This window comes from Cetorhinus maximus, chromosome 18 (assembly GCF_964194155.1).
Source record: "Cetorhinus maximus chromosome 18, sCetMax3.hap1.1, whole genome shotgun sequence".
In the NCBI taxonomy this organism is placed as follows: Eukaryota; Metazoa; Chordata; class Chondrichthyes; order Lamniformes; family Cetorhinidae; genus Cetorhinus; species Cetorhinus maximus.
The window spans coordinates 32,990,655-33,010,085 of NC_135896.1; positions in this window are offsets into that span (position 1 = coordinate 32,990,655).

The following is a 19,431-nucleotide window of genomic DNA, read 5'->3' on the forward strand; positions in this document are numbered from 1 at the left end:
TGGAAAGACTTTCCCTTCACATACAAAATCTTTAAACATTTCTTCAACCTGCTCTTCAGCACTCTCTTGGGTAAATTGTGAACACATTCTCATTTCTTTACCTATCGCTGATTCTTCCTGCTTCACCTGTACACAAACCATTGGCTTTCCCTGATTCTGGATCTCAGAACCCACATTTGCTTATTTCCAGAACTTTTCTGCATTACAATTACTGCAATGGATTTTCCCTGTAACTTCCAATGTATTGACTTCATGTCCCCCACTTTATTACAATGAAAACCCTTCATTTTTCGAGCGTCACTTCTACCCTCAGCACCTTCCTTTCTGGTCTGAGAAAAAACTTGCTAAGAATTTCCAACTACTCCTTCTCTCCCCTGACTAACTACCTTCCTTCCACTTTCCCACTTTCTATCCTTCTCTGATTTAAAAAAGTGATGAAAAAAAGGTTTAGATCAATGAACTAACTCATAATCATCAGTTATCTCTGCTGTTTGCCTTGCCGTTTTAACCCTCTGTTCCTCCACATGAGTTCTCGCTACCAAAGGAGTTGAATCTTTAAATTCTTCCAAAAGAATTACTTCTCTAAGAGCTGCATATGTTGCCTTCACCTTTAATGCCCATAACCACAGGTCAAAATTACTTTGTTTTACTCTCTCAAACTCAATATGAGCCTAACCAGGTTTTTTCCTTATATTCCTAAACCTACTCTTATGCACTCAAAATAGCCTTTTTTACTGCCTCATAATCCATCGATACTCCTTCTGACAGTGAAGCATAAACCTCATGACCTCTACCTACCAACCTAGACTGTAAAAGCAATGTCCAGATTTCTTGTGGCCATTTCATCTGCTTAGCTATCTTCTTAAACAAAATGAAGAATGCCTCTACATCCCTTTCGTCAAACTTTGGAAGTGCCTGCACAAATTTAAACATCTCTCCACTGGGATTTAAATTGAAAGTGGTTGTTTCATCTTCAGAACCTCCCTCAGCCTCTGAGATCTCTTTTTCAACTTCCAGCTTTTTAAGCTGATATTCTCTCCCCCTTTCCTTTTCCCTTTCCTCCATTGCTAATTTATCCAGTTCCAATTTCCTCTCCTGTTTTCTTTCTCTCTCCTGACTTTCTGCGTGCTCATTTGGAATGCCCTTTCCCATTTCTTTTCCTCTGCCTCCAGCCTTCTCAATTCCAATTCTCTCTCTCTTTTCCTTTTCCTTTTGCTTCCAATTTAAGCTCCTTCAGTTCTTTTGCTTGTTCAAGTTCAAGTTTCTTCATTTGTAACTGAAGTCTCACTACCTCCAGCTGTGACTCACTAGTTTCAGGTATCCCTTCCAATTTCAAATGCTGTGCTACTACTTCAATTACGTCTGCTTTCTTTGCCCCTATGGTTAACCTCAACTGCAATTTATCTGCCAATTCTATTAACTTACCTTAGATACTTTTTGTAAACCAATCAGAGCTATATCTTCTACTCCCAGAAAAGTCTTAACAATGGATAAAGCCATTTTTGCAGCCTCCCCACTTTAAAATCCCTCACACCAACTCTTGAGTTCAATGTGCTTCTCGTACTCGTAGCCTTAAGATTCACCAACTCCAAGCCAATCAAGGAATTTCAAAAATCCCGCAAATCCCAGTTTTGTTATGACGTGGCAGGTGATATATGCCAGGCAGGCCAAATCCACAAGGGAAACTTGGCCATGCTATTAAAACAGTTTTGCAATTTGTACTTATTATGAGAAGGCTTGTGCACTGAATTCAGAAGAATTGAGTCCACTAACACCTTTAGAGATTTTAAAATTAAATTAAAACATTTATTAACAAAAGAACAAAAAAACAATAAACACACACACGATTACAGTTATATGGTTATAGTCTTAACAGTTCCCAAAATTCTTAATTAAACAGGCTCCCAAATATACACCCGCTTTAAGGCCAACGGCCCAAAATAGATTTGAACTTATAAATTCAACCTCGCAAGGTTACCACAGCACCCACTCAATAGTGAAATTCCAAAGGCTTGTAACACAACTTTAATCACTGGACACAGCAAGACTTCTACTAAGTGACTGGAGGCTTTTCCCCAAGGATTGCTTCACATGGTGTTTTCAATCTCACAAAGACACACCCCTATATACTCTTTATATACATTTTCTCTCTCTTTAATCTGTAAATTCATTTGCTCTACAGGTCTTTTATATTGTGGGAAATTTACTTTTCCCATAATATAAAAATCTTTTATGTTGTCAATATGGCCTCTTTCCTTTTGGGAAAAATAAACATAACCTTGCTCTATTTATCTTGTTAGTTGTAAATATCCTACCATCCCTTTGGAACCCAAACACCTTTCCACTTATTTTAAAATGCAAATTTACTTCACACCCTACATGTTGTCCTCTTCCATGTTTATTCATTAGCATTTCAAATGCCTTTATACACCTAAATTATTTTGATAATTTCAACCATGCAGTCTATCTGATTCTAATTCAATTAAATCAATCACACAGACAGAACCATCCACACTCACGCCCATAAGCCTACAATAATATTATGAAAAATATTATAGTTTTGTGACACGCTGGCTGACCTGTGGGAGCCTTGCTAACCACCTGCATGCAGTCTATCACACTTTGCATCTGGGGGAATCTGGCGATGGCCATGAAACCTTTGGTACTCTCACACTGACTGTCTGGATCAGTGTGAAAATGGATGTACTAGCAGTTCCTCCTGAAGAGAACATTGGTCACTACCTGGATGTAATGATGTGCCACTGACTGGGAGGTACCACACATGTCTCCAGTGGGCCCCTGGAATGAACTAGAGGTGTAGAAGCAACAGTCCAGGTTGAACATCACTGTCACTGGCATTGGATAACCACCAATACCACTGGGCTCAGCTCGTCCATCATCATAGCGCAAAGATTTGAGTGGGCCTCTCAAGAGAGACACAGTCTTCAGCGGCACTACCACTCCAACACCTGGATGTAGCTCATCATTTGTCTGTACACCCTTGCTATAAGGTACCTACTTCTCTGTGCTGGAGCGGGCTCGCAGTCCCCTCTGTGGCCCTGTCCCAAATCCCCGCCTTGAAGCTGCTTCTGCAGGTGGCCATGAGGTTGCTACTGTCCAGATCCCTGTGGTTGTAGCTCTCTCCCTCTCTGGGACTCCACCTCTTGAAGGATTCACTATATAGGTGGGCACTGCCAGTGTCAAGGGACAATCTCCTAGACCAAAACACTTCATCTAACAACCCTACCCACCCCCCTCAGCCTCCTTTCATTGCACCCAAATGCCAGCAGCCAAATGGCCCTATGGACTCAACCCAAAAACCCTGACACGTGAACACTCCTCCTCACTGCACTGTATGCTATGGCCGCGCTGGCCCAGTCTTCCTCTGAAGGCACATTACCTCACCCAACGGTTGCACTGACCTGACCTGCTGCCCCATTGCCACCCTCATATACCTGCTGGAGTTCTGACTCCCCATGATTCCCTTCACTTTGTGTAAAATTGAAATGGGTCCATAAAATTCCAGTCAACTGATACATTTAGTGCCACCTTGTTTTCAGATCTGTGCACCCTTTCCACTCGACATGATGTAAAGTTTATGTTTGGAATGATGACATCAGAAGTTCTGACATCTTCCCATGCGATATTATCCCATCTCCCCTCCAAAGCCACCCACAAACAGGCCTGAAAATCCTAGCTGCTGTTGCAGAAGTCATGGAAAGTTGCTGCAGTGCATCATGTGGATGGTACGCACTGCTGCCACTGTTGGATAGGGTGGATGCTTAATGAAAAGGGCCTTAATCAAGCAGGATTCTTTGTCCTGGAGGTTTTTGAGCTTCTGCTCCACTGATGAAATGTTTGAGAATGAGAAGGCACAGATTTAAAGTAATTGACTAAAGAAGCAAAAGACATGAGAAGAAACATTTTTCATGCAGCAAATGGTTGGGGTCTGGAATGCACTGCCTGGGAGTCTGGTGGAGGCGGATTCAATTGAGGCATTCAAGAGGGAATTAGACTGTTAGCTGACAAGGAACATTGTGTAGGGTTACGGGATGAAGGCAGGAGAATGACACTAATTGAATTGCTCCTTTAGAGAGCCGGTGCAGACACAATAAGACAAATGCGTTGTAACAATTCTGTGATTCTGTGATTCACTCATCCAGGCAAATGGAGAGTATCCCCTCACACTCCTGACTTGTGTCTTGTAGATGGTGGAAATGGATTGCGGGAGTTAGGAGGTAAGTTACTTACTACAGAATTCCCAGCCTTGGACCCGCTTTAAATTTCTGGTCAATGTTGACATCCCAGGATATTGATGATGGGATATTCAGTGATAGTAATTCTGAATGTCAAGGGGAGATCATTGGATTCTCTCTTGTTGGAGATAGTCATTATCTGGTACTTGAGTGTCACAGGTCTTGTTTGCCGCTTTTATCAACCCAAGCCTGAAAGCTATCCAGACCTTGTTGCATACTGGCATGGATTTCTTCACTATCTAAGGAATTGGGTCTGGAATTGAACATTGCAGTCATCAGCAAACATCCCCACTTCTGACCTTATGCTGAAAGCAAGGTCATTGAGGAGACAGTTCAAGGTGGTTGGGCCTTAGACACTATTCTGAAAACTCCTACAGTGATGTCCTATGGCTGAGATCATTGGCCTCCAACAACCACAATTATCTTTCCTTGTGCTAATCCAGCCAATGGAGAGATTTAGGGGAGATGGTGGCATAGTTGTAAATTGACTGAACTAGTAATCTAGAGGCCCAGGCTAATGCCCTGGGAACATGGGTTCAAATACCACTATAGCAACTGGGGGAATTAATTCAATTTGACAGCTGGACAATGTCAATTTAGCAAAATGACAGCTGGTGGAATTTAATTTCAGTTAACGAAATCTGGAATACTAAAACACTAGCTTCAGTTTCATGATCACCATTACTATCATTGATTGTTGTAAAAACCCATCTGATTCACTAATGTCCTTTAGCAAAGGAAATCTGTCATCCTTACCTGGTCTGGCCTTCACGTGACTCCAGACGCACAGCCATGTAGTTGACTCTTAACTGCCCTCTGAAGTAACCCAGCAAGCCATTCAGTTCAAGGGCAATTAAGGATAGATAACAAATGCTGGCCTTGCCAGAGATGCTTACATCCCATGAACGAATAAAGACATTTTCTCTGATTTTATTTGGGTTCCTTGATGCCACACTCAGCCAAATGGTGCCTGAATGTCAAGGCAGTCACTCTCACCTCTGAGTTTATTAGCGGTGGCTTAGTTGGTAGCACTCTCATCACTGAATCAGGAAGTTCTGGGTTCAAGTCCCACTCCAGAACTTGAGGGGAAAAAAATCAAGGTTGACACTCCACCACAGCAGCACTGAGGGAGTGCTGCCCCGTTGGACGTACCATCTTCTGGATGCGATGTTAAACCAAAACAATGTTTGCCTTTAAGGTGGATGCAAAAAATCCCATGATGTTGTTTCAAATAAGAGTGAAGGTGTCATCTCCAGTGTCCTGGCCAATATTTATCCCTCAATCAACATCACAGAAACAGATTATCTAGTCATTATCACATTGCTGTTTGTGAGAATTTGCTGCACACCTATTGGCTTCCGTGTTTCCTAGATTATAAGAGTGACTACATTTCAAAAGTTCTTCATTGGCTATAAAGCACTTTGAGACATCCTAAGATCAAGAAAGATGCTATAGTATTTTTTTTTTCCTTTTTACCTCTGGAATTTAACTCTTTTGTCCATGTTTGGGCCAATCTGTAATGAAGCCTGGAGCTGAGTGCCCCTGGCAGAACTTAAATTGAGCATTGTTGAGCAGGTTATGGTGAGTTTGTGCTGCCTGATAGCTCTGTCAATGATACAATCCATCACTTTGCTGATGATTGAGTGTATTGAAGAGCCAGTAATTGAATTTGTCCTGGTTTTATGGACAGACATACCAGGGCAATTTTCCACATTGTCAGGTATGTATCAGTTTCGTAACTGGAACAGTTTAGCTAGAGGTGCAGCAGGTTACATTACAACTGTGATGCTGTGGAGCCCCAGCCTTTGCTGCACCTAATGAGCTCAAACACATTTTGATATCAAGTGAATCGAATTGCCTGAAGACTTTTTATTCATTCATGGGATGTGGATGTTACTGGCTAGGCCAGCATTTATTGCCCATCCCTAATTGCCTGAGAGGGAGATAGTGAGCTGCATCCTTGGACCACTACAGTCTATGTGGTGTGGGTACACCCTTAGTGCTGTTAGGAAGGGAGTTCCAGGATATTGACCCAGCAACAGTGAAGGAACGGTGATATATTTCCAAGTCAGGATGGTGAGTGACTTGGAGGGGAACTTCCAGGTGGTAGTGTTCCCATGCATCTGCTGCCCTTATCCTTCTAGATGGTAGTTGCTGTGGGTTTAGAAGGTGCTGTCTAAGGAGCCTTGGTGAGTTCCTGCAGTGGATCTTGTAGATGGTACAGACTGCTCCCACAGTGCATCAGTGTTGGAGGGAGTGAATGTTTGTAGATGGGATGCCAATCAAGCGGGCTGCTTTATCCTGGATGATATCAAGCTTTTTGAGTGTTAGAGCTTGTGAATGTTGCTGAACATTGTGCAATCATCAGTAAACATCTGTACTTCTGACCTTATGATGGAATCAAGCTTATTGATGAAGCAGCTGAAGATGTTTGGGCCTCAGACACTACCCTGATGAACTCCTGCAGTGTTGTCCTGGAACTGAGATGACTGACCTCCAACAACCAGCACCATCTTCCTTTGTGCTAGGTATGATTCCAACCAGCAGAGAGTTTTCCCCCTGATTCCCATTGACTCCAGTTTTGCTAGGGCTCCTTGATGCCACACTCAGTCAAATGCAGCCTTGATGTCAAGGGCAGTCACTCTCACCTCACCTCTGGAGTTCAGCTCTTTTGTCCATGTTTGAACCAAGGCTGCAATGAGTTTAGCAGCTAAGTGGCCCTGGCAGAACCCAAACTGGGCATCATTGAGCAGGTTATTGCTAAGCAACTGCTACTTGATAGCACTGTTGATGACACCCCTTCCATTACTTTACTGATGATCAAGAGTAGACTCATGGAGCGGTAATTGGCCGGGTTGGATTTGTCCTGTTTTTTGTGGACAAGGACATACCTGGGAAATTTTCCACATTGCTGGGTAGATGCCAGTGTTGTAGCTGTGATGCTAGGGATCTCGGTGGAGGCCTAAATGGATCATCAACTTGACACTTTTAGCTAAAGTTGGTTGTTTTTTGTGCTGATGTGCTGGTCTCCACCATTGTTGAGGATGGGAATGTTCCTGGAGCTTCCCCCTGTCATTGGTTATTTAATTGTCCACCGGCATTCATGACTGAATATGGCAGGACTTCAGAGCTTTAATCTGATCCATTGGTTGTGGGTTCACTTTCTCTGTCCATTGCATACTGCTTCTACTGTGTAACATGCTTGAGCTCCTGTTTTGTAGATTCACCAGGCTGGCACTTAATTTTTAGGTGTGCCTAGTGCTGCACCTGGTATGCTTTCCTACAGTACTCATTGCACCAGGGTCAGTGCTCCTGCTTGATAGCAATGGTAGAGGGAGAGATATGCTGAGCCATGAGGTTACAGATTGTGGTGTAATACAGTTCTGCTGCTATTGATAGCCCACTGCACCTTATAGATGCCCAGTTTGGAGCTGCTAGGTCTGTTCTGAATCTATCCCATTTAGCACAGTGGTAGTACTACATCACATGATAGAGGGCGTCCTCATGGTGAAGATGTGACTTCGTTTCTGCAAGGACTGTGCAGTTGTCACTCTTGCCAACACTGCCATGCACAGTTGCACCTGCGACAGGTAGATTGGTGAGGACAAGGTCAAGTAGATTTTTCCTTGTTTCCTTCAGGCCAGTCTAGCAACTATGTCCTTTAGGACTCAGCCAGATCAGTCAATAGTGGTGCTAGCAAGCCACTGCTGGTACTCAACACGGAGAAGTGTTGGTACATCAACTGAGAGGAGGCTGCAAGTGGTAATCAGCAGCAGATCCCCTTGCCCATGTTTGACCAATTATATGTCACTGTGCCACCATCCCTGGTGGGTCTGTCCTGCCAGTGGGACAGGACATACCCAGGGATGGTGATGGAGGAGTCTGGGACATTGGCTGAGTCTGTGTGACAGCTCTCCCATGAGGGAAAACTGGCTTTAATGCAGCGAGTGGGTTAGGATTGGGAATGCACTGCTTGAGAATGTGGTGGAGGCAGATTCAATTGTGGCCATCAAAGAGGTATAAGAAGAGAAAAGATTTGTAGGGCTAAAGAGAAAAGACAGGGAAGTGGGAGAAGCTGAGTTGCTTACACAGATAGCCAGTTCAGGTTCAATGGGCTGAACAGCCTCCTTCTGTGTTGTAGCTGTTCTATAATTCTACACTGACAAAAGCCCACAGGTGTAAGTGAGTCTTGGGCTGAATGTGACTTTTATCGTGCCTGGTGCCGAGATCAATGCTGGGTTGTCCATTGATTTTATTCTTATTTTTGTAGTGATTTGGTACAACTGAGTGTCTTGCTAGACCATTTCAGAGAGCAGTTAAGAGTCAAATATTGCAGAACAGGAGTCACATCTAGGCCAGGTCAGGGAAGGATGGCAGATTCACTTCCCATTAGTGAATCTGATAGGTTCTTTACACCAATTTGCTAATTTCACGGTTGCTATTACTGGTGCTAGCTTTTTTTTTCATTCCAACTTTATCTCATTCATTGAATTTAAATCCCCAGCCGGCACAGTGAAATTTGAAGTCATGTCTCGGGATCATTAGTCTAGGCCTCCGGATTAGCAGTCCAGTAACATAGGGCAGAATTTTATACCTTGTGGGTGGACATGCAACTGACCCAAACAGATGTGAAATAGCATGAGATGACGTCAGGCGAGCGTCCCGACGTCATCACGCATGCGCGCAACCTTCAGGTCGACAGGCGTGTGCAGGTGTCAGAGTCGCGCTCGCCAACAATTAAAAGGCCACTTAAGGCCATTCAAAAGGCAATTGTTAACAATTTTACATTGCCCATGTGATTTCACGCTCGTCGCACAGGCAAAACGGGCAGGCGGGCAGCCCACTTTTAATGAAATTTCATCTAAGAGCGGGATAAGAACAGAGGCAAAGCAACATTATAATAGGGGTCATGCCTCTACCAGGGCAGTGGTAGAGAGGACCATAGGTCTACTGAAGCTGCGCTTCCAATGCCTGGAAAATACAGAGGGAGCATTACAATACATGGTGATCAGTGATACCCGCATGCTGCGCTCTCCACATTCTGGCACTGGCAAGGTGGGGCCCACTGGAGGAAGAGGATCTTGCGGCAGCTCCACAGGCCACAGAGGATGAATCCCGTAGTGAGTGAGAAAAGGAGCACGGTGAGGATAACGCTGAGAGCATGGAGACACACTGCTGTATCCTTCAGGGAGGCAGCGACACCAGGGATGCCTTGATCCAACGCTCCTTCAGCTAGGCTGCCAAAGATCTGCTTCCACCTCATGCCAGGGCTGCCGACTCCATCCCGGATGTCTGAAATGACCCTTTGATTTGAACCCAAAGTCCACTTAGTGCCTGTGCAATAAAGTTTAGAGCTATTCACATCCAGCATTAGATACTGGCATGCCTTGCACCAAAAAAAAAGGTGAAGCACACTCAGGCCATTAAGACAAAAGCAAAATTTACATTATTTTGACACTCATAACAAATGAACAGAACTTTATCTGGTGTTAATGGCCACACCAGTAAACATATTAACAAAACATAGCAGAACCGAAGATCACCCATGAAAAGTCCCTTTTCTGCTCATGATGGCTTAAAATTGCGTTTACAAGTGCTGGGTCTTGCAGCCACCCTAGCCCTCCTCCATCCACGGTCACTGGCGGTGGGGCAAAGGAGTTGTTGGTGTCATCCAGAGCTCCCTGAGAGGACCCTGCAGAGACAACAAGCAGGCCATGCACAAAGTGAGGTCGCTCTGGACCTCCCTGCCAGGCACCTAGCTGGGATACTGGGTGCCTCATCCATCTCCCACACTGGCACTGACTGCAGGTCCACGCACAACCCCAGGAACCCCTGATTCTGTCCCTGGAGCTGCCTCTCCATGAGATTGGCCACTCTCTCAATGGAGGAGGCAGTGCACTCGGCCATGAGGGTCAACGCAGTGCTCATGCTCCGCATGGACTCCTCCACAACAGAGACCATGGCACGCACACCCTTATGGATCTCTGCCAGATCCTCCTGCACATCCCGCTGGACATCCAGCATCTACCGCCTCATGGACAACTCCAGAAGCTCATCATCTGTCTTTGACTAAGCATCATCCTGGCCTCCAGTGGTCCTCAAACTGCAGGCATCCTGGGCACACTCTGCCTCTACCTGCTCCTCAAGCAAGAGTGAAGTGCCCTCACTGCTGTGCACAGACATTCTAGCCGACGATCTAATGGCCACCGAGGTGCTGGTATCTGCGCTAGTGCCAGGTTTAGAGAGCAGGTGTGATGCAGGTACATCTGAAGCCCAGTGGTCCTCTTCGGGGTCCTGCATTCGAGTCTCTGCCGGCAAATCTAAGGAAGAACAAGGACATGTCATTAGTTTAAGTCATCACACTGTCACTGTGCATGTCAGGCACCCTGGTGAGATAATGGAGATCTGCATCGTTGTGCCATCGTCTTTCAATGATCAATGGGGACTCCAAGTTTGAGGTTCCCATTAATGATGAGGTTACACAAGAATGTTTGCACAATCTGACACTCTCACCTCTGTGCACTGCACTCTTACCTTCGTCAGAGACCCCTGCCTCTCCACAACCGGCTGACCAAGGTGGGTAGCGGCTCTCCAGCTCCAAAGCATCCATTTCATACCTCGTCATGATTAGGAGGTTTGAGGGGCCTCCGCCTGTCCTTGACCTCTCAGTGGTGTTATGGCTCCTCTTCTGTGAACAGTGTGGAGAGAGATGCGAGAGTTTGTTTAAACAGTGGAGAGAGAGAGACAAGAATTCATTTTAAAACAGCTCGGAGAGAGAAGTGAGAGTTCATTTTAAACAGCGTGGAGGGAGAGGTGAAAGTTCATTTTAAACAGCGTGGAGTGAGAAGCGAGAGTTTGTTTTAAACTGCTGGAGGGGGGAGATCAGTCTGTAGACTGATATGAGGAGAAAAATCAAAGTGTGATGTCACAGGAAAGCAGGTAAGTGATTGGTTGGTGAGTATTTTGCTCCTTTATCTTTCAAAACTTGTGTAGTTTATTTGTAATTGTAAGGTTTTATTGATAATTGTTAGGTTTACTAGCAGTAGTAAAGCTTATTGTGTGTTGTAGGATTCATTAATTATAAATTAATTAAACAAAACTAATACATTAATCAACAAATAATAAAGATGGCAGGTCAGTTGATGTGTTGCAACTGCAAAATATGGGGCTTCCTGGACTCCAGTGTGATCCAGAGTGAGCACACCTGTAGGAAGTGTCTGCAGCTTGAGGAGCTTTGGCTCAGAGTCATTGAGCTGGAGGCCCAGCTGCAGACACTGCGATGCCTCATGGAAGGGGAAAGTTACCTGGACACTTTATTCCAGGAGGCGGTCACACCCCTTAGGCTAGGCAGAACTTTAGAGTTGGTCAATGGTCAAGGACAGGAGGGTTTGACTGCGAGTCAGGCAGCTATAGGGAACCAACAGGTAGTGATGGAGGAGGCTCAGCCCCTGAGTTTGTCCAACAGGTTTGAGGTGCTTTCTACCTGTGTGGATGAGCAGAAAGACTGCAGGGTGGAAGAGCGGACTGACAATGACACCATGGTGAAGGATGCCATTCAAGTGGGTGGAGTGAAGTGGAATGTGGTAGTGATAGGAGACAGTATAGTCAGGGGAATAGATAGTGTTCCCTGCAGCTGTGACAGAAGGTTGGGTTACCTGATGGTGCCAGGGTTAAGGACATCTCCAGGGTTAAGGCTGGAGAGGAACTAGGAGTGGGAGGGGGAGGATCCAGTTGTCATGGTCCACGTGGGAACCAACAACATAGGTGGAACAAGGAATGATGTTCTGCTAAGAGAATTTGAGGAGTTAAGGTCCAAATTAAAACGCAAGCCATCAAAAGTAATCATCTCTGGATTGTTACCTGAGCTTCATGCCAATTATGTCAAACCGATTAGAGAATTAAATGTGTGGCTGATAGAGTGATGTGGGAAGAAGGGGTTTCGATTCATGGGGCACTGGCATCGGTACTCAGGGAAGAGTGAGCTATTCCGTTGGAATGGGCTGCACTTGAACCGGGCTGGGACCACTGCCCTGGCCAATCATATAACTAGGACTGTGGACAGGCCTCTAAACTTACAGAGTGAGGGGTGGGGTTGGAGGAAAGTTCGGCTGAAGGGAGATTTAGAAATCCAAAGAGAAAGATTAAGGTATCAGAACAGTGTAGCAATGTGGGTAAAGGCAAGCAGAGTGGAACAGGGAGGGACAGAGAGTTTAACAAAAAATGTACATCAGCGAGTAAAGTCATGGCAGGGAACAGAAGTAAAAAAATGAAATTAAAGGTTCTTTATCTGAATGCATGAAGCATCTGCAATAAGATAGATGCACTAATGGACAGATAGAGGTAAATGATTAAATCTAATCGTCATTTCAGAAATGTAGTTACAAGCTGATCAAGGTTGAGAAATAAATATTCCAGAGCACACAATATTTCAGAAAAACAGATAGAATGGAAAAGGAGGAAGGGTAGCCCTGATGGCAAAGGATGACATAAGGACATTAGTGAGAAAGGATCTGGCCTCCGAAGATCATGAAGTTGAATCAGTGTGAGTAGAAATTAGGAACAGCAAGAGACACTAGCGGGAGTAGTCTATAGCCACCCGCTCCTGCCCTCTAACAGTTGTTATATCTTAGGACAGCTCATCAAATAAGAAATTATTGAATCCTGTAACAAAGGAAATGTAATAATTTTGAGGGACTTTAATCTTCATAAAGACTAGGACAATCAAGTCTAGAAGATGAGATTGTGGAATGTTTTTGTGACAGTTTCTTGGAGCATGTAATGGAACCAACTAGGACTAATGCTATATAAGATCTAGTAATGTGTAATGAAGCAGGGTTAATTAGTAATGCTACAGTAAAAGATCCACTGGGAAAGAGTGATCATAATACCATTCAATTCCATGTTAAGCATGAACATATTCCATTTGCAAACAAGAATCTTAAATGTAAACAATTGCATCAGGATGAGGGGAGAACTGGATAACGTTAATTGGGTAAATAGACATAGAGCATAGGCATAGAGGTAAATGAACAGTGGGAAATATTTCAAGAAACAATTCAATGTTCAACAAAAATACATTTCATTGAAGAATAAAAACTCAGCTAGATTTAAGTTAAGGATAGTATTAGATTAAAAGAAGGGGATTATGCTGTTGCAAAAAAAAAGTAGCAAGTCTGAGGACTGGGAGTGTTTCAGAAACCAACAAAGAACCACCAAAAAGTTGAAAAGAAAGGAAAAAGTAGAATATAAGAATAAACTAGCCAGAAATACAAAAACAGATTGTAAAAAGCTCTGCAAGTATACAAGAAGGAAGAGACTAGCTAAAGTAAATGTTGGTTCCTTAGAAGCAGAGGCAGGAGAAATTATCATCGAGCAGAGGCATTGAACAAATAATTTGTGTATGTCTTCACAATGGAAGACATAAGTTCCATACCAGAATTAAGGAAATTAATATCAACAGAGATAAAGTATTAGAGAAAATTAAGGAACTAAAATCCAACAAATCCCCAGGGCCCAATGGCCTATGCCCTAGAGTTCTAAAAGTTCTAAAAGAGATAGTGAATGTGCCAGCTGTGATTTTCCAAAATTCCTTAGATTCAGGAATGGTCCCATTAGATTGGAAATTGGCAAATGTTATATTGCTTTTTAAGAAAGGAGGGAGAGAGAAAGCAGTGAACTGCAGGCCAGTTAGCCAAACATCAGCTGTTGAAAAAATGCTGGAATCTATTATTACGGAATTTTTAACAATGCACTTAGAAAAGAACAGTATGATTAAAACTAGTCAACATGGTTTTGCTAAGGGGAAATTCTGTATGACAAATTTATTAGAGTTTTTTGAGGATGTAAGTAGTAGGGTAGATAAAGGGAAACCATTAGAGGTAGCATCAAGGCATTCAATAAGGCACCGCACAAAAGGTTAATAGGCAAGAGTAGGGCTCATGGAGTTGGGAATAGTGGATAGAGGCTTGGTTAACTGATAGAAAACAGTGTGGGTATAAACAGGGCTTTCTCAAGTTGGCAGGCAGTGAATAGTGGAGTGCTGCAAAGATCAGTGCTTGAGCCTCAGTTATATGCAATCTATATTTCTTACTTAGATGAGGAGACAGAGGGTAATGTATTTAGGTTTGCTGATGATACCAAGCTAGGTGGAAAGGTAAGCTGTAAGGAGGACACAGAGGCTGCAAATAGACATAGGGCTGAATAGTATTGGGGGGTGGGAGAGGCGAGGGTAAGATGGCTCCCACCCTCCACCCTCCCCGGAAATAAAGTTGGCGTGGAGCTGACCCGCTCAACGTTGGCACATCCCACAGCCATAGTGGGACTTCCGCCCCTCACTCGGGATGAAGCCCCACCTTCAGGAGCTGCCAGCCAATTTGACTGGCCAACAGCTCCACCAGTCCCAGCAGTGCCAAGAGCACATTAGTGGAGCTGTCAGGCACTGCAAGAGGGGGAGGGAGAAGGCCCATAGATTCCTGGAAACAGGTAAGTCCGGGATCTTTGGCAGGGAGTGGGGGGGCAATGTGGGTGTGGGTGGGGTGGGTTTAAAGCTGCAGGCAGGTAGGAAGAACGGGGAAGCAATCAGATTGGCCAGCAGCTCTCGAGTGTGGGACTTCCTGCTCTTTAGGGGCAGAAGTCTCACACTGGGGCAGGCTTAATGAAGTAATTGTATTATCATTGCAGGGCAACCTTTTTTATAAGGGACCCCTCCCCTGTAAAATTCAGCTCTATATTTTTCGTTAATTAAACCTGAAAAATGTGCTACAGATTCCAGATCTGGTGCACATTTCTAAAGGAAACTTTTTGTCCTTAGATATGTTCAAGATGGTTCTATCAGTGATTTCAAATAAGAATGCTGTTGAAATCAATGATTCAATTAGTGGCAACTTCATATATGTCCATTTGGAACTGCCCTGGTGGACGAGACTGTTGATTGCAATTTCTCCATTTCAAATTTGCATTTCAGATCAACATATTTATTCTGGTGTAATCCATTATTTTGTAACAGCTTTCATCATTATTTTAGCTTTATGCTGCATATTTTGTGGGAAAGGCCTTCTTCTCTGAAGAAGTCATATGGACTCAAAACGTTAACTCTAGTTTTTTTTCTCTCCACAGATGCTGTTAGACCAGCTGAGTTTTTCCAGCGTTTTCTGTTTTTGCCACAGGAATATCGTTGCTTCCGTGGTTAGAGTGACCTGGTCACTCACTCAGAAGTCCCGCATGGAGGGCTCGTCAGCGGAGTGACCACCGAAACAAATTCCGGCTCACAGGGAAACTAAGCAATCGGTTTTATCGTGAATATGTACTAATTCTTAGTAGTTTAATAAAGGTGTACCACATTTAGTGGAACAATATCCAAGCTGTTGGATGGCTGTTGAGTAGAGGCAAGAACCTTTAGACCAGACAGGGGTGTGACACCAGCTCCTCCCTTGGTACTTTATTGTGACTGATGCTGAAATGAACAGCCAAACTGGGCTATCTGCCAAGTAAGAGATTACAATGCCCATTGGCTGTAACAGTTCTTTTATGCTGGTTACCCTGCTCCCAACAGTGTCAACTATCACATGGTGATGGTGCCCTGCAGTGTCAAACAAAGCAAACCTCCTTTGGCACAGTGTTAGTTTTCACATGTACACTGATGACACCCAGCTCTACCTCACCATCACCTCTCCCGACTCCTCCGCTGTTGCTAAACTATCAGATTGCTTATCTGACATCCAATATTGGATTAGCAGACATTTTCTCCAATTAAATATTGGGAAGATCGAACATTGTTTTTGGTCCCCGCTCCACCTCCTGTGCCCAGCTATTGACTCCAGCCCTCTCCCTGGCAACTGAGGTTTGCCTTTATTGATAAGTTGTCATATTTGATCCAAAAATAAGCTTGCAAACTTTAATTCGCAGCAACAGTCCCTTTAAGAGCTGCAGGGTGCAGGTTTTCCCAAATCTCCAACTGAGTGAGATCAAGGGCAGAAGCTTTCGTTAAATATATAATAAAGCCAACCTCAATAGTTGGCTGTTGCTAAACAGCACAAGTGCAACCAGCACAGCAGCCCTGCCACCCAAACACAGAACTAGAAAATTCATCCTTGTAGGAAGCCTCAGTACCATATGGAGTCTGCCCAACAGGTTAGAGGAACAGGAATACTGTCAAACATGTCAGGTCATATTTATTCCTGAATAGCTGCATCGTACAAACTAAAAGTGGAATAATAAATGGTTTTGGATGACATTAAGGGCCTTTAATTGTAATGTGCTGATTACAATTATGGAAGGAAAACTCATTAATTCATTTTTGTTACCAACGTGCTTAGAATGGGCTGTGCACAACTGTGGCTGCTGAAACTTTGCAGAATACATTTGTAAAGGTTCATGATATTTTGAGAGGATATGCAGTGCAAGCTCCAGGGGAATTGGAATTCAACTTTCAAAAGAAACTAATAACAAGAGAAATTAATTTGAATGTTCAAAAGAAGCTGGCTACAAAGGAAATTAAATGTTCAAAGGAAGCTATTAGATTCTGTGGGATTGTAGTACTTTTATAGTTTGTCATTTCTTTCTGAGCATTTGTCATGTTTAGCAAGTGGGAACATCTCAAAGCACAAATACAATAGTGTATTAGTGATAGCTCAGTGTGGCATTAATTCTGCCATCAGTTTATGTGTTGTTTAACAATGGATGAATAGTGAGATAAGAAATCATCTGAGATTGCTGATCCAAAGTTGATTTCAGAATGATGACGCTCATTTAACTCTGCTAATGAATAAACCGATGAAAAAATACAAGGAGGGTTTACATTTTCCACTTTAAAAAATACATGCTTTCTGAATTTTGGCATCTTTATGAACTGAGACACACAAATGGTTACCCAGATCATGATAGTGGAACCAAAAGCTACATCAACCTCAGTTTCAGTCAGGGTGTTCAGACAGACATATTTCAAATTTACTTCCACTGCATTGTTCAAGGCAGCTAGTGGTGGGCAATAAATGCCAGCCTTATCAGAGATGCCTACATACCAGGATTTTAAAAAAATTTACTCTCTAATTTTAGTCCTGATTTTAAACCACCCGCATGCGAGGACTGAACGGGTAAAATCAAGTGCAGTACAACTGTCAGAAATTGAGTTAATCAAGACCAGTTAACACAGAGAAGTGAGTTGCTGAAAATTCAGGCCGGGATTTTCCATGCCCGCTGGCGTCAGGCATGGTCGGTGGTGTGAGCAAACAATATGGCGAGAAGGCCAAAAAATCGGTTTGCAAGCGTCCTCTCTGCCCGCCAGTGGGCTGCGTTTCCTGCCATCGGACTTTGAGAATCCCATTGTGATACATCGGCAAATCATTATAAGGCCAACGCACAAGAGTCGTTCCCTGTCCCCTGCTGGATCATCCGCTCACTTCGGTGTGCAATCACACTACCGTGTTTCACAACAGCATATAAAAAAGTAATGCACTTGGTGGGCTGCACATTGAGGGGAACTCAGAGGTGAGTACACAGTAATATTGTGGAGTGCTCACCTGGGTCGCCTGTTGGACTTCAAGGTTGAGGTGGGTTGGGGGCAAGGGCTGCCCTGCGGCTGGAGGTAGCGCACAAGCACGTGCGGGGTGGAGGGGTGGGTGGGGGGGTGGGGTAGGGTGGGTGAGAGGAGTGGCCACGCATTAGGAAAACCTTGTATAAAGTGAGCATTCCTCTGCAGCTGAGGCAGTTCAGGCGCAGCCACATTGATAGTCGGGACTCCAGCTTCTCGGCCCACTCTAGCAACGCAGAGGCATCACAGTGCCAAGTGCCCCAGAGCTTTTCACCCTTCAGGCACAGTCTGCAAAGTAATGAGCATTTTAATCGACTGCAGAACAATTAGACGACTGGGCATGTTGTACAATCTCCTTGCTAAAGTGGCCATGGGGCAGTCACTGCTGGAGGCGCTCACAGCAAATTGCAATGTCAGCATCCCGGTTTGGACCATGGTTCTCCCCCATGGTTCAAGCTAATAGTGCAGACTTGCAGTGTGCGTTAGGAGAATGCTAGCACATGAGCTGAGAGCACAACATGTAGTCCAATGGGCAAAGCTGCTGCCAATCGATCAGGTGGAGTGGTACGGAGGTGGGTGGGGTTTCGGGCAGCCATGCAGTGCACTAATCTCTGGCCATCCAAGTGGTGGCCAGCACTCTCTCCAGGATATGTTATGAGGTTTTCAGATATAACCAAGAGAGGTTCTTCATACACTCGTGCTAACCCACACGTCTCTCTCTTTCATCCTGTAGCAGGAGTGCATCAAGATCATGGAGCCAGGTGAACGAGCTTTATGCCTTGTGGCTTACAGAGAATGAAGACAATGGAGAAGAAAGCAACTGAGACGCCTGGCTGTGCAGAGGGAGAAGCAAAACCCTCAGGAAGAAGGGGCAGCTGGGGCTCCCGCAAACGCCACCAAAGAGCCACAGCGAGCCGTTGCTAGTCGGTACCTAGCTAGAACCAGGGTCTATAGACGCCACCTTTCATTCCTGAAGATGACTGAGAACCAGTGTTGCTGAAGACTGCGCATGTCTACGGAACTGATTGGTCACACCTGCCAGCTACTGCAGGATTTGGCACCACGGGGACATGGAGGGCATCCACTGCCAGTGGATGTGAAAGTGAGCAGCGCTCAATTTTACACCAGTGGCTCCTTTCAGGGCTCCACAGGTAACCTCTGTGGGATATCACAAACCACCGCCCACAAATGCATCCATGAGGTCACGGATGCCATCTTCGCGAGGGCACACAACTTTGTGCATTTTGCCCCGGATCAGGACAGCAGGGTGAAAGAGCAATTGGGTTTGCTCAAATCTCGGGTTCCCCACAGGTGCAGAGTGCAATCACTGCACTCACATTGCACTCAGATCTCCGTCACAACAGGCAGTCAACTATGTCAACCACAAGCAGTTCCATTTGTTGAATGTGTAGCTGGTGTGCAACCACCAGAAACACATCCTGCAGGTCTGCACACGGTTTCTAGGCATTGTGTACAACTCCTACATTCTCAGTCGGTCACAGATCCATGTTGTCTTCCAGGATCCACAGAAGCAATAGGGATGGCTCCTCAGGGACAAGGGCTACCCACATAGGCCGTGGCTGATGACACCCATGTGGTGGCCTCAGACTGCAGCAGAGCAAAGGTATAATGAGGCTCAGGCTGCAG